Source organism: Apium graveolens, chromosome 3 (assembly GCF_009905375.1).
Source record: "Apium graveolens cultivar Ventura chromosome 3, ASM990537v1, whole genome shotgun sequence".
Classification (NCBI taxonomy): Eukaryota; Viridiplantae; Streptophyta; class Magnoliopsida; order Apiales; family Apiaceae; genus Apium; species Apium graveolens.
In genome coordinates, this window is record NC_133649.1 from 151,213,856 (window position 1) to 151,233,144 (window position 19,289).

The window sequence follows — 19,289 nt, forward strand, 5'->3', positions numbered from 1 at the left end:
AATCCTCAAAAGCTTTTCCTCATCACTACCTAAAAGGTCAGATGCAATAATAATAGGCAGAGTAGATGCATCACCTAAAAACGCATACCTCAAATGTTCAGGTAAAGGCTTAAGCTCGAGAGTGGGAGCTTCCTCAATAGAAGGCTTGAGGCGTTTAGGAGCTTTATCCAATTCATCCATTCCAAGAGATTCAAAAGGCATATCAATTTTCCTTTTCTAGGGAGAAGCATTCAAATATTGCAATTGTTCTTCACCTTCGTCATCTTCACTATCTGAATTCTCCAATAAGGCTTTTTCTAAGGCATCAGAACTCAGCAATTGATCAAGTTCTGACGTGACCACCGAATCGACCAATTCCACTTTTAAGCACTCTTCATTATCAGTAGGAAATTTCATAGCATTGAACACATTAAAAGTAACATCCTGATCTAAAACTCGCGTGGTGAGCTCACCTTTCTGCACATCTATCAAGGTTCGGCCAGTCGCCAAGAAAGGTCATCCCAAGATTATGGGAATCTTCTTATCCTCCTCAAAATCAAGAATTACAAAATCAGCAGGGAAGATGAGTTTATCAACCTTGACCAAGACATCATCCACAGTACCTCGCGGATATGTAATAGAATGGTCGGCCAACTACAAGGTCATATAAGTCGGTTCAATTTCCTGAAGATTGACAAAGGCATCAGATTGATGCTAGCTCCCAAGTCACATAACCATCTGTCAAAAGATACTTTTCCAATAGTACACGGAATAGTGAAGCTTCCTGGATCCTTAAGCTTCGGAGGCAATATTTGTTGTAGCACAGCACTGCATTCCTCCGTGAGAGAGACTGTCTCTAAATCATCTAGCTTCACCTTTCGAGAGAGAATATCGTTTATAAACTTTGCATAACTAGGCATCTGCTCGAGAGCCTCGGTGAAAGGTATGTTGATATGAAGTTTTTGAACACCTCCAGAAACTTCTCAAATTGCTTGTCCCGCTTTTTCTTCTACAGCTTTTTAGGAGAAGGTGGTGGAGGATAGATTTATTTCTCCCCTATATTACCCTCAGGTGGAGTGTGCTCAACAGTAGTCTTCCTTGGTTCCACTTCTTCATCCTGCTGCACTACTTCTCTCTCAGCCCCAACTTCTTCAGTTATCTCTTGAGTTTGTTCGGGATTCGCAACCTTCCCAGACCTCAAAGTGATTGCCTTTACCTGCTCCATAGCTTCTCTCTTTCCTGGCACTTTAGTGTCACTAGGCAATGTACCAGGTTGATGATTTAGCAAGGCATTGGCAATTTACCCAATTTGATTTTCTAAGATCTTGATAGAAACAGCTTGACTCTTGCACATAAGCTTCAACTCCTCCAATTCGGATTTTTCATTAGCTTGTTGCAGCTGGAGATGTTTTCTTGGTACATACTACGGTTGCTGAAAACCAGGGGGTGTACTGCTTAGCTGGATATTGCTGATAAGGTTGTTGAACCGTATTCTGAGCGTTTCTCCAACTGAAATTTGGATGAATGCGGTTGTTAGGATGATAGGTGGCTGGCACAGGTTGTTGCGATCACTGGAAGTTGCTCACAAACTGAGTTGATTCACTAGATATTGCGCACTGATCAGTCTCGTGGGCTCTAGCACATAGCTCGCAGATACTAGTGATTAGATTAACTCCATAATTCGCCAAAGTGTCCACCTTCATCGTCAAAGCCTTTAGTTGGGCAGCGATAGCAGTTGCTGCGTCCAACTCCAGAATTTCTGCTACTTTTCCCTGAGGCAGTCTCTGAGAAGGATTCTGGTACTCATTAGCATCCATCAGTTCAATAAGTTTATAAGCTTCATCGTAGCTCTTAGCCCACAAGGCTCCTCCTGATGTTGCATCAAGCATGGATCTAGAAGTAGGAGCCAATCCATTGTAGAAACAGTTGATAATCATCCAATCAGGCATGCCATGGTGTGGGAACTTCCTTAGGATCTCCTTATATCGATCCCAAGCCTCACACAGAGATTCTCCAGTTTGTTGAGCAAACTGAGTAAGAGCATTCCTGATTGCGGCAGTCTTTGCCATTGGGAAGAATTTAGTGAGAAACTTTTGAGCAAGATCTTCCCAAGTGGTGATAGACCCTGCTGGTAGAGAGTGTAACTAGCACTTAGCCTTGTCCCTCAGAGAGAATGGGAAGAGACGTAGTTTGATAGTATCTTCAGTCACATCATTGAACTTGAAAGTGTCGCAGATCTCGATGAAATCCCTGATGTGCATGTTGGGGTCTTCAGTAGGAGAACCCCCAAACTGAACTGAGTTCTGTATCATCTGGATCGTGCTTGACTTGATCTCAAAAGTGTTAGCCCTGATGGCTGGTCTGATGATGCTAGACTGAATGTCATTAATCTTAGGCTTAGAATAGTCAATCAAAGCCTTCTGATTTTCTACTTGATCACCCATAGCTACTACAATTGGCTCTTCAACTTTCTCTTCTTCCTCTAACTTCTCTTTATCCTAAAAAACTTCCCTACGAACCACCACAATTTCTTTCTCGGGTTTATCCAGTGTTCTCTTGCGAGTACGCGAACGCGTATGCATACACCCTCTCTAGATCACCTGAAACAAGACAAGGAAATAATTAAGTAACAATGTACGAGTCAATGAACTTTAACGACCACTGATGGAAAGCACATAAACTAATAATTAACACTATAGTCCCCGACAACGGTGCCAAAAACTTGTTAGTCGCTAAACATGCGCTAATGATAACACAAGTATACGCGTTCGCAAGTAGTATAGAATCTTTCTCAACGCGGGCACGTTGGACTTCTGCGAAAAACACTTATTTTCTTTCTCTTTATTCTTGAAGCTTTGAGCCGGCTTCAACGAGCTTTTATTCCAACACCACCTAGACACCATATTAGCATCAAAATAATGCTAATTCACCTTATTCACAAATTAATGCCTGAAATGCAAAAAAAAATGAAAACACGTTAAAATACAAATAACTTGAGTACAAATACACCAATTCAATGCTTATTAGAGCATAAACAAGTGTCATAAATGCCACTCAACATGCAGCCACCAATTGTTGAAGCAAACTGGTTTGACCTTCCTGATTTGCAAGTATCTTGGCCACTGAATTTTCCACATTTGACAGTCTACAGTCCATGGCCTCAACCTTTCTGTTCAAATCAGCTTATTTCCTTAGCTTTTGATCTATTTCAGTCATAGTGGTTCCAAGAAGTCTAGCATCCAACCTTGCTACAAAATCTTGTTTGACTTCAAAAATTTCTTGCTTGATTGCATCCATATTTTGACTTTGTTGGAGAGCCTGAATCTTGTGCAGCTGTAGAGATTCCAGGTGTGCTTTAAGTAACCTTTTTGTGCTGGAAGTTGTGGATGCTTGAATTGTTGTTTGGGTGTCATGAATAAGCTTGAATAAGGTGGATTGGAGAAGTTAATATGAACAGTCTTTGCTTAGCATCCATGAAGGAATGTCTGCATCTCCCCCTATGCTCATGCTATCATCCTCATCATCCTCACCATCATCCCTAAATGATTCTTCAGCCAATTCAAAGTCACTACTAGCTGTGGAAGGCATAACAGTTATAGCATCCTTGGCCCTTTACATTGAAGTAGTAGTATGAACCAAATTTTAGCATCCTTTCAGCAACCACATTGTCCTGTTCAGCTAAGGCTTGATATGCTGATACAAGGTGAGTAAATGCCTCAGCTTCATAAGAAACAGAGTCTAAGACAGCTTGATATTCTTGCTGAAATAGCTGTTTCTTGTCAGCCTCATTGACATCCATTAACTCACTTACAATGGGCTCTTCCCAAATTTTAGTACCTGTATTTCTCTCATTTTCTCTATATTCTTGCATCAAGGGCTCCCCTTGGCTCACCACCCTCACACCCTCACTTTCACCTACTAAGGTGGAACTCCCCTCACTCACTTTTTCCAGGCTGGAAGAAATAGCCTGCATATTTTCTCTCTTTTCCTCTCCTTTTTCCTGTGAGCACCTCAGCCTCTCACTCTGTTCACTCCCTTCCCTCAATCCTAGGAGTGATTGTACAACTACTAACTCATCTACACCCGTAACAATTGTTGAAAATTCAGCTTGTGTAGTGAGTACCGACGAATGAGAGACATCCATCGGGGTAGTAGTTAGGATCATCGACGGATGACTGCTGTTAGGCACATCCGTCAGGATACAATCACTAGCCGACGGATGAATAATATCCACCGGAATAGAGGAAATGATAGAGTTTGGAGTGGAAACTACTGTGGACTCTGTGCAGATTGATGATAATTTAGGCACAGAAGTCTCAACAGTTCCTGAAAGAATTGGCAAGTGAGCCAACAAATCATCTAAAAGATGATGCTCACTTGCACTAAATTTTAGCTTCTCCAACAGAGTTAAAGAAGGAGAATCAGGAAGTGATGTGTGAATCATGTCCATATCCAGAGAATTGGTGGGAGAGTTTTGTGTGTTTGCTGCTTCTATTGTTAAAGATTTTGGCAGTGACTCCACATTTATTGGAGTCACATCAAACTGAGTTTGAGAAGGTGCAGTGACTGAGTCTTTAGCTGCAGTTTGCACTGTGTGTGATCCCTGTGCATCCCCAAGTTTTCTAGATTTTTTCTTTCTTGTATAAGTTTGGGGTGAGTCTGTGTCCCTAGCCCTTTTGACCTGTGCTCCTGGTTGGGAGCTTGTTTCAATATTAGCATCCTTTTGAGAGGATAAAACTAGAGATGTGCTAATTTCTTTATGAAGCACCACAGTTTGTTGGGAAACTGTGGTGTGGCTAGATTTGGTACACTCACCTCACCATCCTTATTCATAGGGTTTTTTTTATGTTCACCCTGTCCCTCACCAATCTTACCCACCTTCACACTCCCCTCTTTGTTTTTGGTAGATTTTGAAACTGACATCTTTTGAGAGACACCAGAGTGTGGTTTCTTCGATTTGGATTTTGAAGGTTTGGATTTTGTGGCTTGGGTAGGCACCTGTTGGGTCATTGACACAGATGCCATAGCCACAGACAATGGAAAAGAAACTTGAGAGGTAGAAAGAGTAGGGACGGAAGCATTTACCCCACTTACCTGAGGGCCCTCCATAAAAGGCAAATAAACAAGGGGCACCTCTTTGTGGTGATCAGCTCTGTTTAAATCTGAAATTATTCTCCTTTCGTGAACCCAACAATCCAGTTTGTTGGTTGGGTTCTCAATTACAAGGTCCTCATAGTTATGGTTAGCAATAATCATAAAGAATCTAGCATAATAAACATTTCTAGATCTCTTTTTGATCTCCCCTAACTTATAACATGTAATATCTGGGATATATCGTGTAATTATTTTTGCTAATAAATAAACATTATGCATATTCAGTGTTTATTCTGTGAATTAATTGTTAAGTGGTATATGTGTTTGGATGTTTAAAAATAATATAAATTGAGTATTTTAATTTTTATATGTCCAAAATAAAATATATATAATTGTCATATCTTCCTATTTATTTTTATGATGATTTATGGTTATATAGGAAATTTATAGATTTAATAAATTATTTTTCCAAGTACTTATAAACTATTTTATATAATCGGGAACCAGCCGACTTCACCCGTTTTTACGTTTTTATAACCCGAAACTCTTCCGAGAACTCATTCCTAACCTAATTGCAATATTTCGAGCATTTTCCATGTTTTGACTTTTTCGATCCGGCGTACGGTTTGTCCTGTGCGGGTCCCGGTGCAATATTTTCGATACAAAATTCGTTTCGTTAAATCAATAAAACTCATATTTTCGATAAACGGGATCTTTTTATTAAACTATTATAATTATCACCTCGTAATACATGTAACCAGGTGCTGAGACCAAGACCACAGTATGTTAGTCCCTAACAATACAACAAGAATTACAGAAGGGGGGTTGAATGTAATTCTGGCTACTTTTTGAGATTAATAAAAAATTGGTTCTAACTTGATAATATATAAGTGTTTGATTTGCCAAGTGCGGAATGAAGATTTAGATAAATCAAAACACAAGTAATAAAAACACAAGTCTTTAAAAACTTTCTGGTGGATTTGAATGTATCCACCAGATATATATATATATATATAAATATATATATATATCAAGAGAACCCTGTGAAGCTTGAAAAGCTCAAAGCTGCTTACAAAAATGAACAACTAAACTTATAGAGAAATACTACAGGATACAACTTACAATTATTTCTCTGAAAATGTATTTGCTTAGTCTTGTTGTTGTTCTACTTGCTACTCTTGGTTTATATATCACCAAGATTACATATTAATAAGACAAGATAATAAAACAAAACCTATCAGGTCTAATTCCATGCTGCTTCACTACTCTATTCCAGCATCTTTGAATATCTTCATAATAGCATGGAAATGGTAATGCTTCTTTGTTCTCAAAAACCCAGCTGAATAGGCTGCCACATTCCTTTTGCAAACACTCGACGCATGTGACTGTGTTGTCACTGTCAATAGATGTTTGAATTGATCATCTGTCGGGTACATGATTATCATCCGTCGGGTTGCCTTGTTGATCATTCGTCGGTAGCTTTGTTGATCATCCGTCGGGTAGCTATTTGACACTAGACTTCATTTCATTTATGCAGAATTATAAGACATCTTATATTTACAATTAATCAACCTATTCTGCATATCTAATTAAAGTCAACATGACTTTTATGCTACTACAGAATCTATACAACGGTGTTTGCAGAAATGTGCTACATGACTTATTGTTACATAAGCTACTCACTCGATGGATGTCAAATCATCATCCGTCGGGACTATATTGAGTCATCCGTCAGGACTATATTTGATCATCCGTCGAGTGCTACATTTTTCACTAAGTTGAATCTACTAAGGTATTTTATAGATGTAATCATCAAGTTCACAACATATTCCCAACAATCTCCCCCAATTTATGTCTACTAGAATTATAGCCATAAATTAAGAGAAACTTGATGATAACAAAAAACTCTAAAAATACAGATTTAAAAAGTAGTAGATAAAACTAAAAGTGCTGCAATATTTACTGAAAAATTTACAAGACAAAGTGTACAAAGATTTTCTCACAATCATTTTCATGGTGCTTCTCTAGTCTGAGCAAATTGATATATTTCCTTGATTGTCTGGATTTCTTCCCAAGCCTCCTGTTGTTTTCTTCTATCTGATTTTGGAGCTGTCTGTGGAATTCAAGTTCATCAGATTCTCAAAGATCTAGCATTCCTTGCATTTCCAGAAGAGTCTCATTGCTAGAGATGCTCAACTGGTCTTCTAATATGAAGAATCTTATAACTCCCTTATCATCCATGAATTCCGTCAGCCAGTAGGGCCTTAATGCACTCTACTCCCTGTGTAGGGAATAATTAAAGTCTTTGGGAGTGCATCTTTGGCTCTAATACTCCCCAGTTCTTCAATCTTCTTTAGAACTAATCTTCTAGCTGTCACATTGAATCCAAAGTTCTTTTTGAAGGATGAATAAACTTTTATCAGTACTGATTGGCTCTCTTGAAGAATCTTGTGAAGTGGCCATGGTATCTCTTTTCCTCCCTTGTACTTGAATACTAACCTTTCAGGTAGATTTCTGTAAGCATCAATTCCTCTAACTTCTTCCAGTTCATCTAGATAGAGATTTAGATCAGAGAATTCCTTGATGTCATAGATGTACATGATATCTCCCTTGTTGACCTTGGTTTGAGCTTTGGTTAGGGACTTGGATCTGGGAGTTGAGGGCTTCGCTTTCTTGACTGCTCTGGTCTTTGTCTTCTTTGGCTTCATGAAATGAGGTAGATTGAGTTCAAGAATTGGTAGACTATCTCAGTCTATTGGCACATCTTTTGGAATGATAAGTTTACCATGGAAATTCTTGGATGGATCTATCTTGAATTCTTCATGTGCCACAGAGGGTATGGATGTTTGAGTTATTGTAGAAGTAGACTCCTTGGGAAAGTATTCTTCCATCTCCTCATCACTGAAATCCAATTTTCTCTTGATTCTTTGCTTGTACCTTGGTTTATTCATCTGTGGATGTTCATCTTGCACTACTTGATCTTGAGATTCAGCATTTACAGATGGTTGTGCAGAAATTTGTTGTGTGGGTTTCACATCTTGCAACTTGGCCAAGATAGCAGCTTGCTCCTTCTTTTGTTTGAGCTTTTTAGCATCTAGAGGAGCTTGCTTCTTTTCTTGCTTCAATCTTGCCTTTTCTTCCCTTTTTTCTTCAACAAATTGAGGGTCTCCAACCACCACACAAATTTCCTTACCATTTCTAAAAACCTTGGCATTTTTCTTTTCAATGCTGAATCAGCTGGATCCTTGTAGAATGCAATAGATCTTGACAACAGTTTCTTCTCATCAGGCTTTGGTGTCTCATACATTGTGTCCAAAGGGTTCTTTAGTGAAGATTTTGGGTAGTTCACCTTTGGCTTCATGATTAGATCTGCCTTTAGAGACTTGATGCTGGATGTCTGGCCTCTTTCCAGATAGTTCATGCTCATATCATTCACATAAATTTGCCTGACTTGAGAGTGATGAATGGCTGATTTTTCTGGCTTCTTTACTAGACCAAATTTCTTTTGAATATCCTCATCAATTTTCTCCCAGTTTATTGTACTAAACTGCTTCTTCTCAGCTGCTCTCAAAGAGGTTGCTGCTTCATTAATTAGATCAATGCTATCTTTAGCTGGTGGCTTTGTGAAAGCAATTATTTACTCACTTGAATGTTGAGCACTTTTTGCTCCCCCTCACTCCTAGAGCTCTCTTTCTCCCCTTTTTGTTATCATCAAGCTGAGGAGAGGAGGTCTGTGCAACCACCAGTTTCTGAAGCAAGTCTATTTGTTGAGCTTGGTGTAGATGGATTGCTGTAAGAGATGCTTCCATTGCTTTCATTCTTGTATCCAAGGCATCTATCTTTTTGGAAAGATCAGATTTTTTCCTGAGTTGTCTCTTAATGCCAAGCATTGTAGCTTCTGGAAGTTTAGAGTCCATCCTTTCAGAAATGTCCTTTTTCATCTGATCAATATCACCTTTGATAGTGTTGACATCTTGAGCATGTTGAAGACCTTGGATTTGTTGTAGTTGCAGAGAAGCAAGTTGTGCTTGAAGGAGTTTTTTGGTGCTGGCATTTGTGGTGGTTTGAAGAGCAGAATTTGTCTGATTTATAAGTTGAATCAGGGTTGTCTTGAAGTAGTGTTCATCACATTGCTTTAAAAATGCCCAAGATGGCATGCCTGATCTTGAACTAGGGCCTACTTCTCCCCCTATGTCCAATGGCTCTTCTTCACTATCTCCACCCTCACCTCCAAAGAATTCTTCTGAACCACCAGTCTCATAATCAACATCGCCAGCTGTTGAAGGCAAAGCTGTGATGGCATCCTTAGCTTTTTGCATGGACTGTATGGTGTGCACTAAGTTTATCATCCTTTCTACATTGTCATTGTCATTGCCCTGTCCAGCTAGAAGTTGATATGCTGGAACAGGGTGAGTAAATGCCTCAGCATCCAAGGGGGTAGAATCTATATCAGCTTGACTTTGCTGAAGTAGTTCCTTCATGTTAGCATCCTGGACATTCATTGACTCACTTACAATGACATCCACCCTTATGTCTCCTGTACCTGCATTTCTCTCATTATCTCTCTTTTCTTGCATCAAGGTCTCACCTTGGCTCCCCACCCTCACACCCTCACCTTCACCATCTACGGTGGAACTCCTCACACTCACTTTTTCTAGTCCTGAAGAAATGGACTGCATTCGATCAGTCTTATTCTCTCTTTTTTCCTGGGAGCAACCCAGACTCTCACTCATGTCACTACCTTCCCTCAATCCTAATGGTTATTGCACAATTACTAAGTCATCTGCACTTGTGACTATAGTTGAACTTTGGAGTTGTGCAGAAACACCCAACGGATGAGAAATATCATTGGTTTAGTAATTTGACTATCTGACGGATGACTGCTGTTAGGCACATATGTCGGGATACAATCACTACTCGACGGATGAACAATATCCATTGAGTGAGTAGAAATGAATGAGTTTGGAGTGGAAACTATTGTGGACTCTGTGCACATTGATGAAAATTTTGGCACAGATGTCTCAACAGTCTCAGAAAGAAATGGAAAGTGAGCCAACAAATCATCTAGAAGATGATGCTCACTTGCATGAATTTTTGGCTTCTCCAACAGAGTTAAAGATGGAGAATATAGTTGTGATGTTTGAATCATGTCAACATCCAAAGAGTGTGTGGGAGAATTTGGTGTTTGAGGTGTTTCAATTTGTACAGATTTTGGTTGTGACTCCATATTTGTTGGAGCCACATCAATTTGACTTTGAGATGGTATAGTGACTGGATCTTTAGCTCTAGATTGCACTGTGTGTGTACCCTATGCATCCCCAAGGGTTTTTGTTTTCTTATTTCTTGTGTAGGTTTGTGGTGAACTTGTGTCCCTACCCTTTTTGTTTTGTGCTTCTGGTTGAGAGCTTGTTTCAATAGTTACATCATTTTGGGAGGATGAAACTAGAATTGAGCTTTTATCCTTATTAACAACCACAGTTTGTTGGGAAACTGTGGTGTGGCTTGGTTTGGGTACACTATGCTCACCATCCTTATCCCTAGGGCTTCTTTGATTTTCACCCTGTCCCTCACCTGTTTTTCCCACCTTCACACTCCCCTCTTTGTGTTTAGTAGATTTTACAATTGGTATCTTTTGAGAGACACCAGAGGGGGCTTTCTTTGTCTTTGGTTTTGAAACTTTGGTTTTGGTAGCTTGGGTAGGCATTTGTCTGGTCATTGACACAGATGCCACTGCTACACTAGAAGGGAAAGAAATGGTTGAGGTTGGAAGAGTAGAGACAGTTAAAATTACCTCACTTACCTGAGGTGCCTCCATTACTGGAAAGTAGAAGAGTGGCACCTCTTTGTGGTGATCTGCTCTATTAAGATTTGCAATAATTCTCCTTTCTTGAACCCAACAATCTAACTTGTTGGTTGGGTTCTTAAGCACAATATCCTCAGAGAGGTGGTTAGCAAGCATCATTAAAAATCTAGCATAATAAACATTCTTACCCCTCTTATTAAGCTCCCCTAACTTAAACCCCAACTCAAACAAGACTATATCACTAAAATTGAAGTATTTATCAGTTACTAGCATGTAGAGCATATTGAGCATGGAGATATTAACAGAATCAAAATTGCTAATTTTACCAGAAAATACTTTAGTAACTACATCACACAGATGACTCCATTCTTTCCTAAGACCCAATCTCCTAATTTCACTTAATTTAGAGATGGGGAGTGCATAACCCATAGAGTTTAACATGTTAACAATATCAGTGTCTGTATGTGGAGTAGTGACAATATTATCAGGAATCATAAAGCATGCTTTAACAATGTCATTATTAACACAGAATTCCTTACCTTTAAAAGTGAAAGTGATAGTCTTGTCAGTTGAGTTGTACACCGCAGTCGTCCACATTTCCTCCACAACCTCACAGTAGATAGTGGGAGACTCTAGCATGGCATATTTGAGCTTACAGCCTTGCATAAAATCCATCATTTTGTGGTAGTCGCCAGACTGTTGAATCCCCTTGTTCACTAGAGCCGTGAAATTGTTCTTCTCATAGATGAAGCCAGTTTGAGACATGATCTTGATGACAGGTGCCATTGTTAGAGAGTAAAAATTGCAGAGAGAGAGGGTAATTTCTTTTGAGAAAGAAAGAAGTTAGAGCAGATGAATTGAGAATGATAAATGAATTATGCTTTTATACTATCTCAAAAATAACTGTCAAAAATAATAAAGTAAAATAAAGTGACTAATAAAAATTGTCCAAAATAGCCGTTTAAAAAATAAACTATAAAAATTCCATCACTTATCCGTCGTGTTATGCTTACAAACTGTAAGTATACTCGATGGATAATGTTCAGAAAATCAACGGCTACGAATGAGACAATTCGACGGATGAGGATAAATCAGTTATCCGTCGAGATATAAAATATTCCAGAAAAATAATTGATTTTATTAAAAAATTGTATATCGACGGATGATCGAACTCGATGGATAATGATCATCCGTCGGGATGTAAATTTTGACTTAGCCAAAATTTCATTCAAGACTGAAAAATCAATTAAATTTCTGGCTTCATCACAACTTGCAAATTATCTTAAAAGATTCAAGAGTAATTAAGCATACCTAACTCACTTACCAACCTTGAAAAGGTGGATTCATCCAGTAGCTTGGTAAATATATCTGTAAGTTGTTTTTCACTTGGAAAAAATTATAGTTCCACGGTACCATTCATTACATGTTCCCTTATGAAGTAGTACTTGATGTCTATGTGCTTTGTTCCTGAATGCTGTAATGGATTCTCAGTGATGGCAATTGCACTTGTGTTATCACAGAAAATGGGAATTCTTTCCACTTGCAGACCATAGTCTAACAATTGGTTTTTCATCCACAAAATATGTCCACAGCAACTGCCAGCAGCAATATATTCAGCTTCTGCTGTAGAAGTAGAAACTGAATTTTGCTTTTTACTGAACCAGGACACAAGCTTGTTTCCTAGAAATTGACAGATTCCTGTTGTACGTTTTCTATCAATTCCACACCCTGCATAATTTGCATCTGAATAACCAGTTAGATCAAAACCAGAATCTCTAGGGTACCAAATGCCAAGTTTTGGTGTACCTTTGAGATATATGAAAATTCTCTTAATAGCAATTAAATGAGATTCTCTAGGATCAGCCTGAAATCTAGCACAATGACATGTAGCAAACATTATATCTGGCCTACTAGCTGTTAAGTATAGAAGTGAGCCAACCGTGCCTCTATAACTTGAAATATCCACAGACTTTTCAGTAATGTTTAATTCAAGTTTAGTTGCAGTGGCCATGGGAGTTTTTGTAGATGTGCAATCCATTAGTTCAAACTTCTTTAAAAGATCATAAATGTATTTAGTTTGACTAATAAATATTTCATCACTAACTTGCTTAACTTGCAAACCAAGAAAGTAAGTTAGTTCTCCCATCATGCTCATTTCATACTTACTTTGCATCAATTTGGCAAACTTTTTGCAAAGTTTTTCATCTGTAGAGCCAAAAATAATGTCATCTACATAAATTTGAAAAAGTATGCTAGCGCCATTAACATTTCTAAAGAATAAAGTTTTGTCTACAGTACCTCTAGTGAAGTGATTCTCTAAAAGAAACTTTGACAAAGTGTCATACTAGGCTCTAGGTGCTTGCTTCAATCCATAGAGTGCTTTCAAAAGATATTATACATGATTAGGTAGATTTGAATCTTCAAAACCAGGAGGCTGACTCACATAGACATCCTCCTCCAAATCTCCATTTAGAAAAGCACTCTTGACATCCATTTGATAGACCTTGAAATTTGCATGGGCTGCATAGGCTAAGAAGATTCTGATGGCTTCAAGTCTTGTAGCAGGAGCAAAGGTTTCATCAAAATATATTCCTTCTTATTGACAATAGCCCTTAGCAACCAATCTAGCTTTGTTCTTGACTACTATGCCATTTTCATCCATCTTGTTTCTGAATACCCATTTGGTGTCTATTGGATTCTTTCCTTTAGGATTGGGTACCAGCTTCCATACATTATTCCTTTCAAATTGGTTTAGCTCCTCCTGCATAGCTAAAATCCAATCAGGATCAAACAAAGTTTCTTCTACCTTCTTTGGTTCTTCCTTAGATAGGAAACTGTTATTTAGACATTCTTCTTGAGTTGCTCTCCTTGTTTGAACTCTAGAAGATACATCACTAATGATGAGCTCGAAGGGGTGATCCTTTGTCCATTTCCTTTGTTGAGGTAGATTAGCTCTAGATGAAGAGGCCTCATTGTTGTCTTGATGTGTGATTCAGTTTTGATTATTAGATACTCCCCATGAGTTTGTAAATCTATGATTTGAGAAAGAGGGACTTTCTGTAAGTGATCTATTCTGACTTTCAGCTTCTTTTGATGACCCGACGGATGGTGAATTTTGAGTTCCGATGGATGAAGTTGATTATCTCCCGATGGATGATGCAGATTGTCTATCGACGGATGAAGCATTTTGTAACTCGATGGATGTTGAGTTATTAGCTTCATTGGTTGTAGATTTTTCTACACTATCCTTATTAGTAGTTTCTTGATCACTTTCATCATCACTATCATCACTAACCATCTCCACATTGTCAAATTTGAGGCTCTCATGGTAATCTCCATCTTGCAGTCCTTCAATCATTTTATCATCAAACACAACATGTATTGATTCCACAAAAATGTTTGTTCTCAGATTGTAGACTCTGTATGCTTTACCAACAACATATCCAACAAAAATTCCTTCATTTGCTTTAGCATCAAACTTCCCATTCTGATCAGTTTAATTTCTCAAGATATAACATTTGCAGCCAAAGACATGAAGAAAATTTAGAGTTGGCTTCTTGTTCTTGAACAATTGGTAGGGAGTCATGCATTTTGCTTGATTAACCAGAGAAATATTATGAGTGTAGCATGCAGTATTTACAGCTTCAGCCCAGAAGTATGTTGGTAACTTTGATTCTTCAAGCATTGTCCTTGCAGCTTCAAGTTCTTTCTTTCTACTACTCCATTTTGTTGTGGAGTTCTTGCTGCTGAAAACTCATGCATAATCCCATTCTCTTCACAAAATGTTCTCATGACAGAATTCTTGAACTCAGTTCCATTGTCACTCCTAATTCTTCTAACTGTGAAATCATGATGATTGTTGACTTGCCTTATTTGATTGATGATGATTTCACTAGCCTCATCTTTAGACTTTAGGAAATATGTCCAAGAGAACTTTGAGAAATCATCTACAATTACTAGGAAAAATCTTTTCCTTGAGATGGACAACACATTGACTGGTCCAAATAAATCCATGTATAGCAGTTGCAAAGGTTCTTCAATTGTTGAATCAAGCTTCTTTCTGAATGATGATTTGATTTGCTTTCCCTTTTGGCAAGCATCACACAGTCCATCCTTAGAAAACTCCATCTTTCTTTACAAGCTCATTCATGGTCTTGAAGTTTAGATGGGATAGCTTCTTGTGCCATAGCCAACTTTCATCTTTACTTTCTTTACTGAGAAGACAAGTAACTGATTATGTATTTGATGAGTTGAAGTCAGCTAGGTACACATTTCCTTTTCTCACTCCAGTAAGAACCACTTTGTTGCTCCTTTTGTTTTTCACAACACGGGCTTCTGTAGTGAAGGTTACTAAATTGCCTTTATCATAAAGTTGGATGATACTCAACAAATTAAGCTTGAGACCATCCACTAAGGCAACCTCCTCAATGATAACATTGTCTTTTAAAATCAAGCCATATCCCACAGTATAACCCTTGTTGTCATCTCCAAAAGTAATACTTGGGCCAGCTCTTTCCTTGAACTCTGTGAGCAGGTAGAATCTTCAGTCATGTGTCTTGAACAGCCACTATCCAAGTACCACAGATTCTTTCTATTTCCCTGCACACATTAAAATCAAATCAAGTTGATTTTGGTACCCAAATTTCCTTGGGTCCTGCCTTGTTAGCTTTCTTCTTTTGTTTCTTAGGTTTGATCTCATTTGACTTAGGGATATCAGATTCATCCTTAGTCATCTGAGTTGGACCTTTGAAACCATTCATTAAAACAGAATTGTCATGCATATTTTGATTAACAGGAAATGGCATGCTATTTGCAAACATGTTATTCCAGTAGGACATGCTAAATGGCATTTGAGACATACTAAATGCAGCATAATAAGGATTAGGTGCAAATGGCATATTAGCAAACTGTGCATTCATATTCAGTGTAGACATAGCATTCATAGACATAGAAGGCATATCACTCATGTTGGGAAAAGAAGGTGGTATAGTCATGGAAGTAGGCATAGCAAGTTTGTAATTAACAGACAGATGATTAACACTACCACACTTAACACAGATTTTTCTAGGAGCATATTATCAGGTGTGTAGTTGTTCTGTTTGTTAATCCCTACTTTCCCATTTCTACTGTTTTTCTTTTTAGCCTCTGTTTTAACCTCAATCTTTTATAATCTGTCGTTCAATTGCTTGATGGACAGATGACCAGCATTCACTTTCTTCTCGTTCTTCACTTGACTAGATTCTCCTGAAATAAAGTTTTTGGAAACTGATCCATATTTTTCTTTTAACTTGGCAAGTATGGCTTTACTCACAGGTTTGCTTACAGCCAATGGATGAGAATTTATGTCACTCGACGGATAACCCTTTTGATTATTCGACGGATGACTCTCATCATCCGTCGAGTCTGCATCTGTTAGTAATCTTTCAACCAAATTAGATTCTAGCTTCTCTTTACTCTTTTTCCAGGCTGCATCACAGAAAGACTCAATACCTTGAACTTTGGTGATTTGAGCATGGACATCTCTAGATGATTTCCATGCCTTAATCACCTCCTGTTCTCGTTCAAGCTGCTTCTTCAAAATCTTTTCTTTCTTCAAGGACTCAGTTCATTCATACTTAGCAATCTTACATTCTATTCTTAATTTTTCAAATTCAATAAACTGAGACTCTAGCACATTATTCCTCTCACTTAAAAACAAATTGCTTTCTTTGATTTTAACATTTTCCTTAGTGAGAGACTTAAGTATAACACGCAAATGATATAATTCAGTAGACATGTCATTTATTGCATCATTACATTCAGCTTTAGATAAATGTGCAAGGTTAGTGGTGATTACCTGATTACTTGAAGAACTTGTCTCTGTTTCATCAGACTTGGCCATTAGGGCTAGATTGACATAGCTGACATCTTCATCCTCATCCAAACCATCTGCTGCCCAGTCATTTTCTTGTGTAATAAAAGCCCTTTCCTTTTGTTTGAGCAACTCAAAATACTTCTGTTTATAATCCACAGGCTCAAACTTTTTCTTGCTGGAATCTGACTTTCTATACTCACTAACAAAGTGCCCTTCCAAGCCACATTTGAAACATTTAAACTTATATCTATCCACCATGTTTCTATTTGGCTTAGATGCTCCAAAGTTCTTCTTGAACTTGAGCTTGGAAAATCTTCTGGAAATAAATGCAAGATGTTCATCAATATCATCCATATCTTCTTGGCTCAAAGAATCTTCATTTTCTGCTACCAGCCCCTTGCTCTTGTTTTCACAAACCTTTGAAGTAGACTCAACATCTTTTATCTTCATCTTCTTCTCTTTCTCTAATTCAGCAACCAGTGCAATGGACCCTCCTTTCTTTCTCCCTTTCTCCATTCTTTCATCTTGCTCTATTTCAAGCTCATAAGTCTTTAGAATGTCATACAGTCTCTCTAGTGTAAACTCCTTGTACTCTTGTGAATTTCTCAAAGAGGCTATCATTGGTTTCCATTCTTTTGGAAGGGATCTCAGGAATTTGAGGTTAGAATCTTTGGTTTAGTAGACTCTTCCATGCAACTTTAGAGCATTTAGTAGCTTTTGAAATCTACTAAAGATATCAGTGAGAGTTTCACCTTCTTCACAGTGGAAATGCTCATATTGCTGAATTAGTAACTGCATCTTGTTTTCTCTAACCTTTTTAATTCCATCACAAGTTATTTGAATGGTGTCCCAAACCTTCTTGGCTGTCTTGCAATTGATGATGTTGTCAAAGTGCGGAATGAAGATTTAGATAAATCAAAACACAAGTAATAAAAACACAAGTCTTTAAAAACTTTTTGGTGGATTTGAATGTATCCACTAGATATATATATATATATATATATCAAGAGATCCCTGTGAAGCTTGAATAGCTCAAAGCTGCTTACAAATATGAACAACTAAACTTACAGAGAAATGCTACATGATACAGCTTACAATTGTTTCTCTGAGAATGTATTTGCTTAGTCTTGTTGTTGTTCTACTTGCTACTCTTGGTTTATATATCACCAAGATTACATAGTAATAAGACAAGATAATAAAACAAAACCTATCAAGTCTAATACTATGTTGCTTCACTACTCTATTCCAGCATCTTTGAATATCTTCATAATAGCATGGAAATGGTAATGCTTGTTTGTTCCCAAAAACCCAGCTGAATAGGCTGCCACATTCCTTTTGCAAACACTCGACGCATGTGACTTTGTTGTCACTGTCAATAGATGTTTGAATTGATCATCCGTCGGGTACATGATTATCATCCGTCGGGTTGCCTTGTTGATCATCCGTCGGGTAGCTTTGTTAATCATTCGTCGGGTAGCTATTTGACACTAGACTTCATTTCATTTATGCAGAATTACAAGACATCTTATATTTACAATTAATCAACCTATTCTGCATATCTAGTTAAAGTCAACATGACTTTTATGCTACTACAGAATCTATACAAAGGTGTTTGCAGAAATGTGCTACATGACTTATTGTTACATAAGCTACTCACTCGATGGATGTCAAATCATCATCCGTCGGGACTATATTGACTCATCCATTGGGACTATATTTGATCATCCGTCGAGTGCTATATTTTTCACTAAGTTCAATCTACTAAGGTGTTTTGTAAATGTAATCATCAAGTTCACAACATATTCCCAACACAGTACAAATTGTACAGATTTGGATAATTATCTCGAAAACCGGTACCTTTTGGATCTGTTTTTATAAATAAACGTACTATTTTATATCCGGAATGATCCAACGGGGTATTAATTTCCCGTAAATATAAATAGCCCTTACCGTAATTTATTTCGTACAGAAAATCATTTGCAATCAGTAAAATATATATAAAACAGAGAAAATACTATATTTATAAACCGTTCTTCGTAATCAAACCTAAATCTGGAGGCGTTATCGATAACGGATTGAGGCGTGCATATACTCGAATAAAAGCCTGAGAAATATCCTATCTGATTCAGCCATCAGTTTCAACCTAGAATCAAAGATTAATTTCCTATAAACTGATTTATATTCGAATTTTTAAGAATTATAACTAGGGTTTTGAGTTCGAGCAATTATTTGTATGATTTGATGATTGCATGTTGTAGATCTTTTCTTCCTGATCATTTTAGTATATTATATGCTTGATTTGGAGTTCAATAACATGTTCAAATTAGGGTTTGATTCTCGAATTGTATAATTATGGTTTATACTCGTTTGAATGTTCTTGACTAAATTTGGGGGTTTCTTATTTAGGGATTTGTAGACGTTTTAGAGGGGTGGGTTGTGTTATGAAATTTGAAATCGATTCATATATAGCTTGCTAATCGACGTTGCTCGTAGTGACCGTGTTGTTGATTTGAAAGTTCGCTGATGTTCTTCGTTTACGGGCACAAATCCGGTTAATAG

The 19,289-nt window shown here is 37.7% G+C and overlaps 1 non-coding gene across 1 annotated transcript; it reads left to right on the top strand.

Annotated features, from left to right (window-relative positions):
• Window positions 1-1,926: 1,926 nt before the first annotated feature.
• Window positions 1,927-2,033, top strand: LOC141716245 (small nucleolar RNA R71). Its single transcript, XR_012572962.1, has one exon. It is a non-coding gene; the product is annotated as a small nucleolar RNA R71 (small nucleolar RNA).
• The last annotated feature ends 17,256 nt before the right edge of the window (window positions 2,034-19,289 follow it).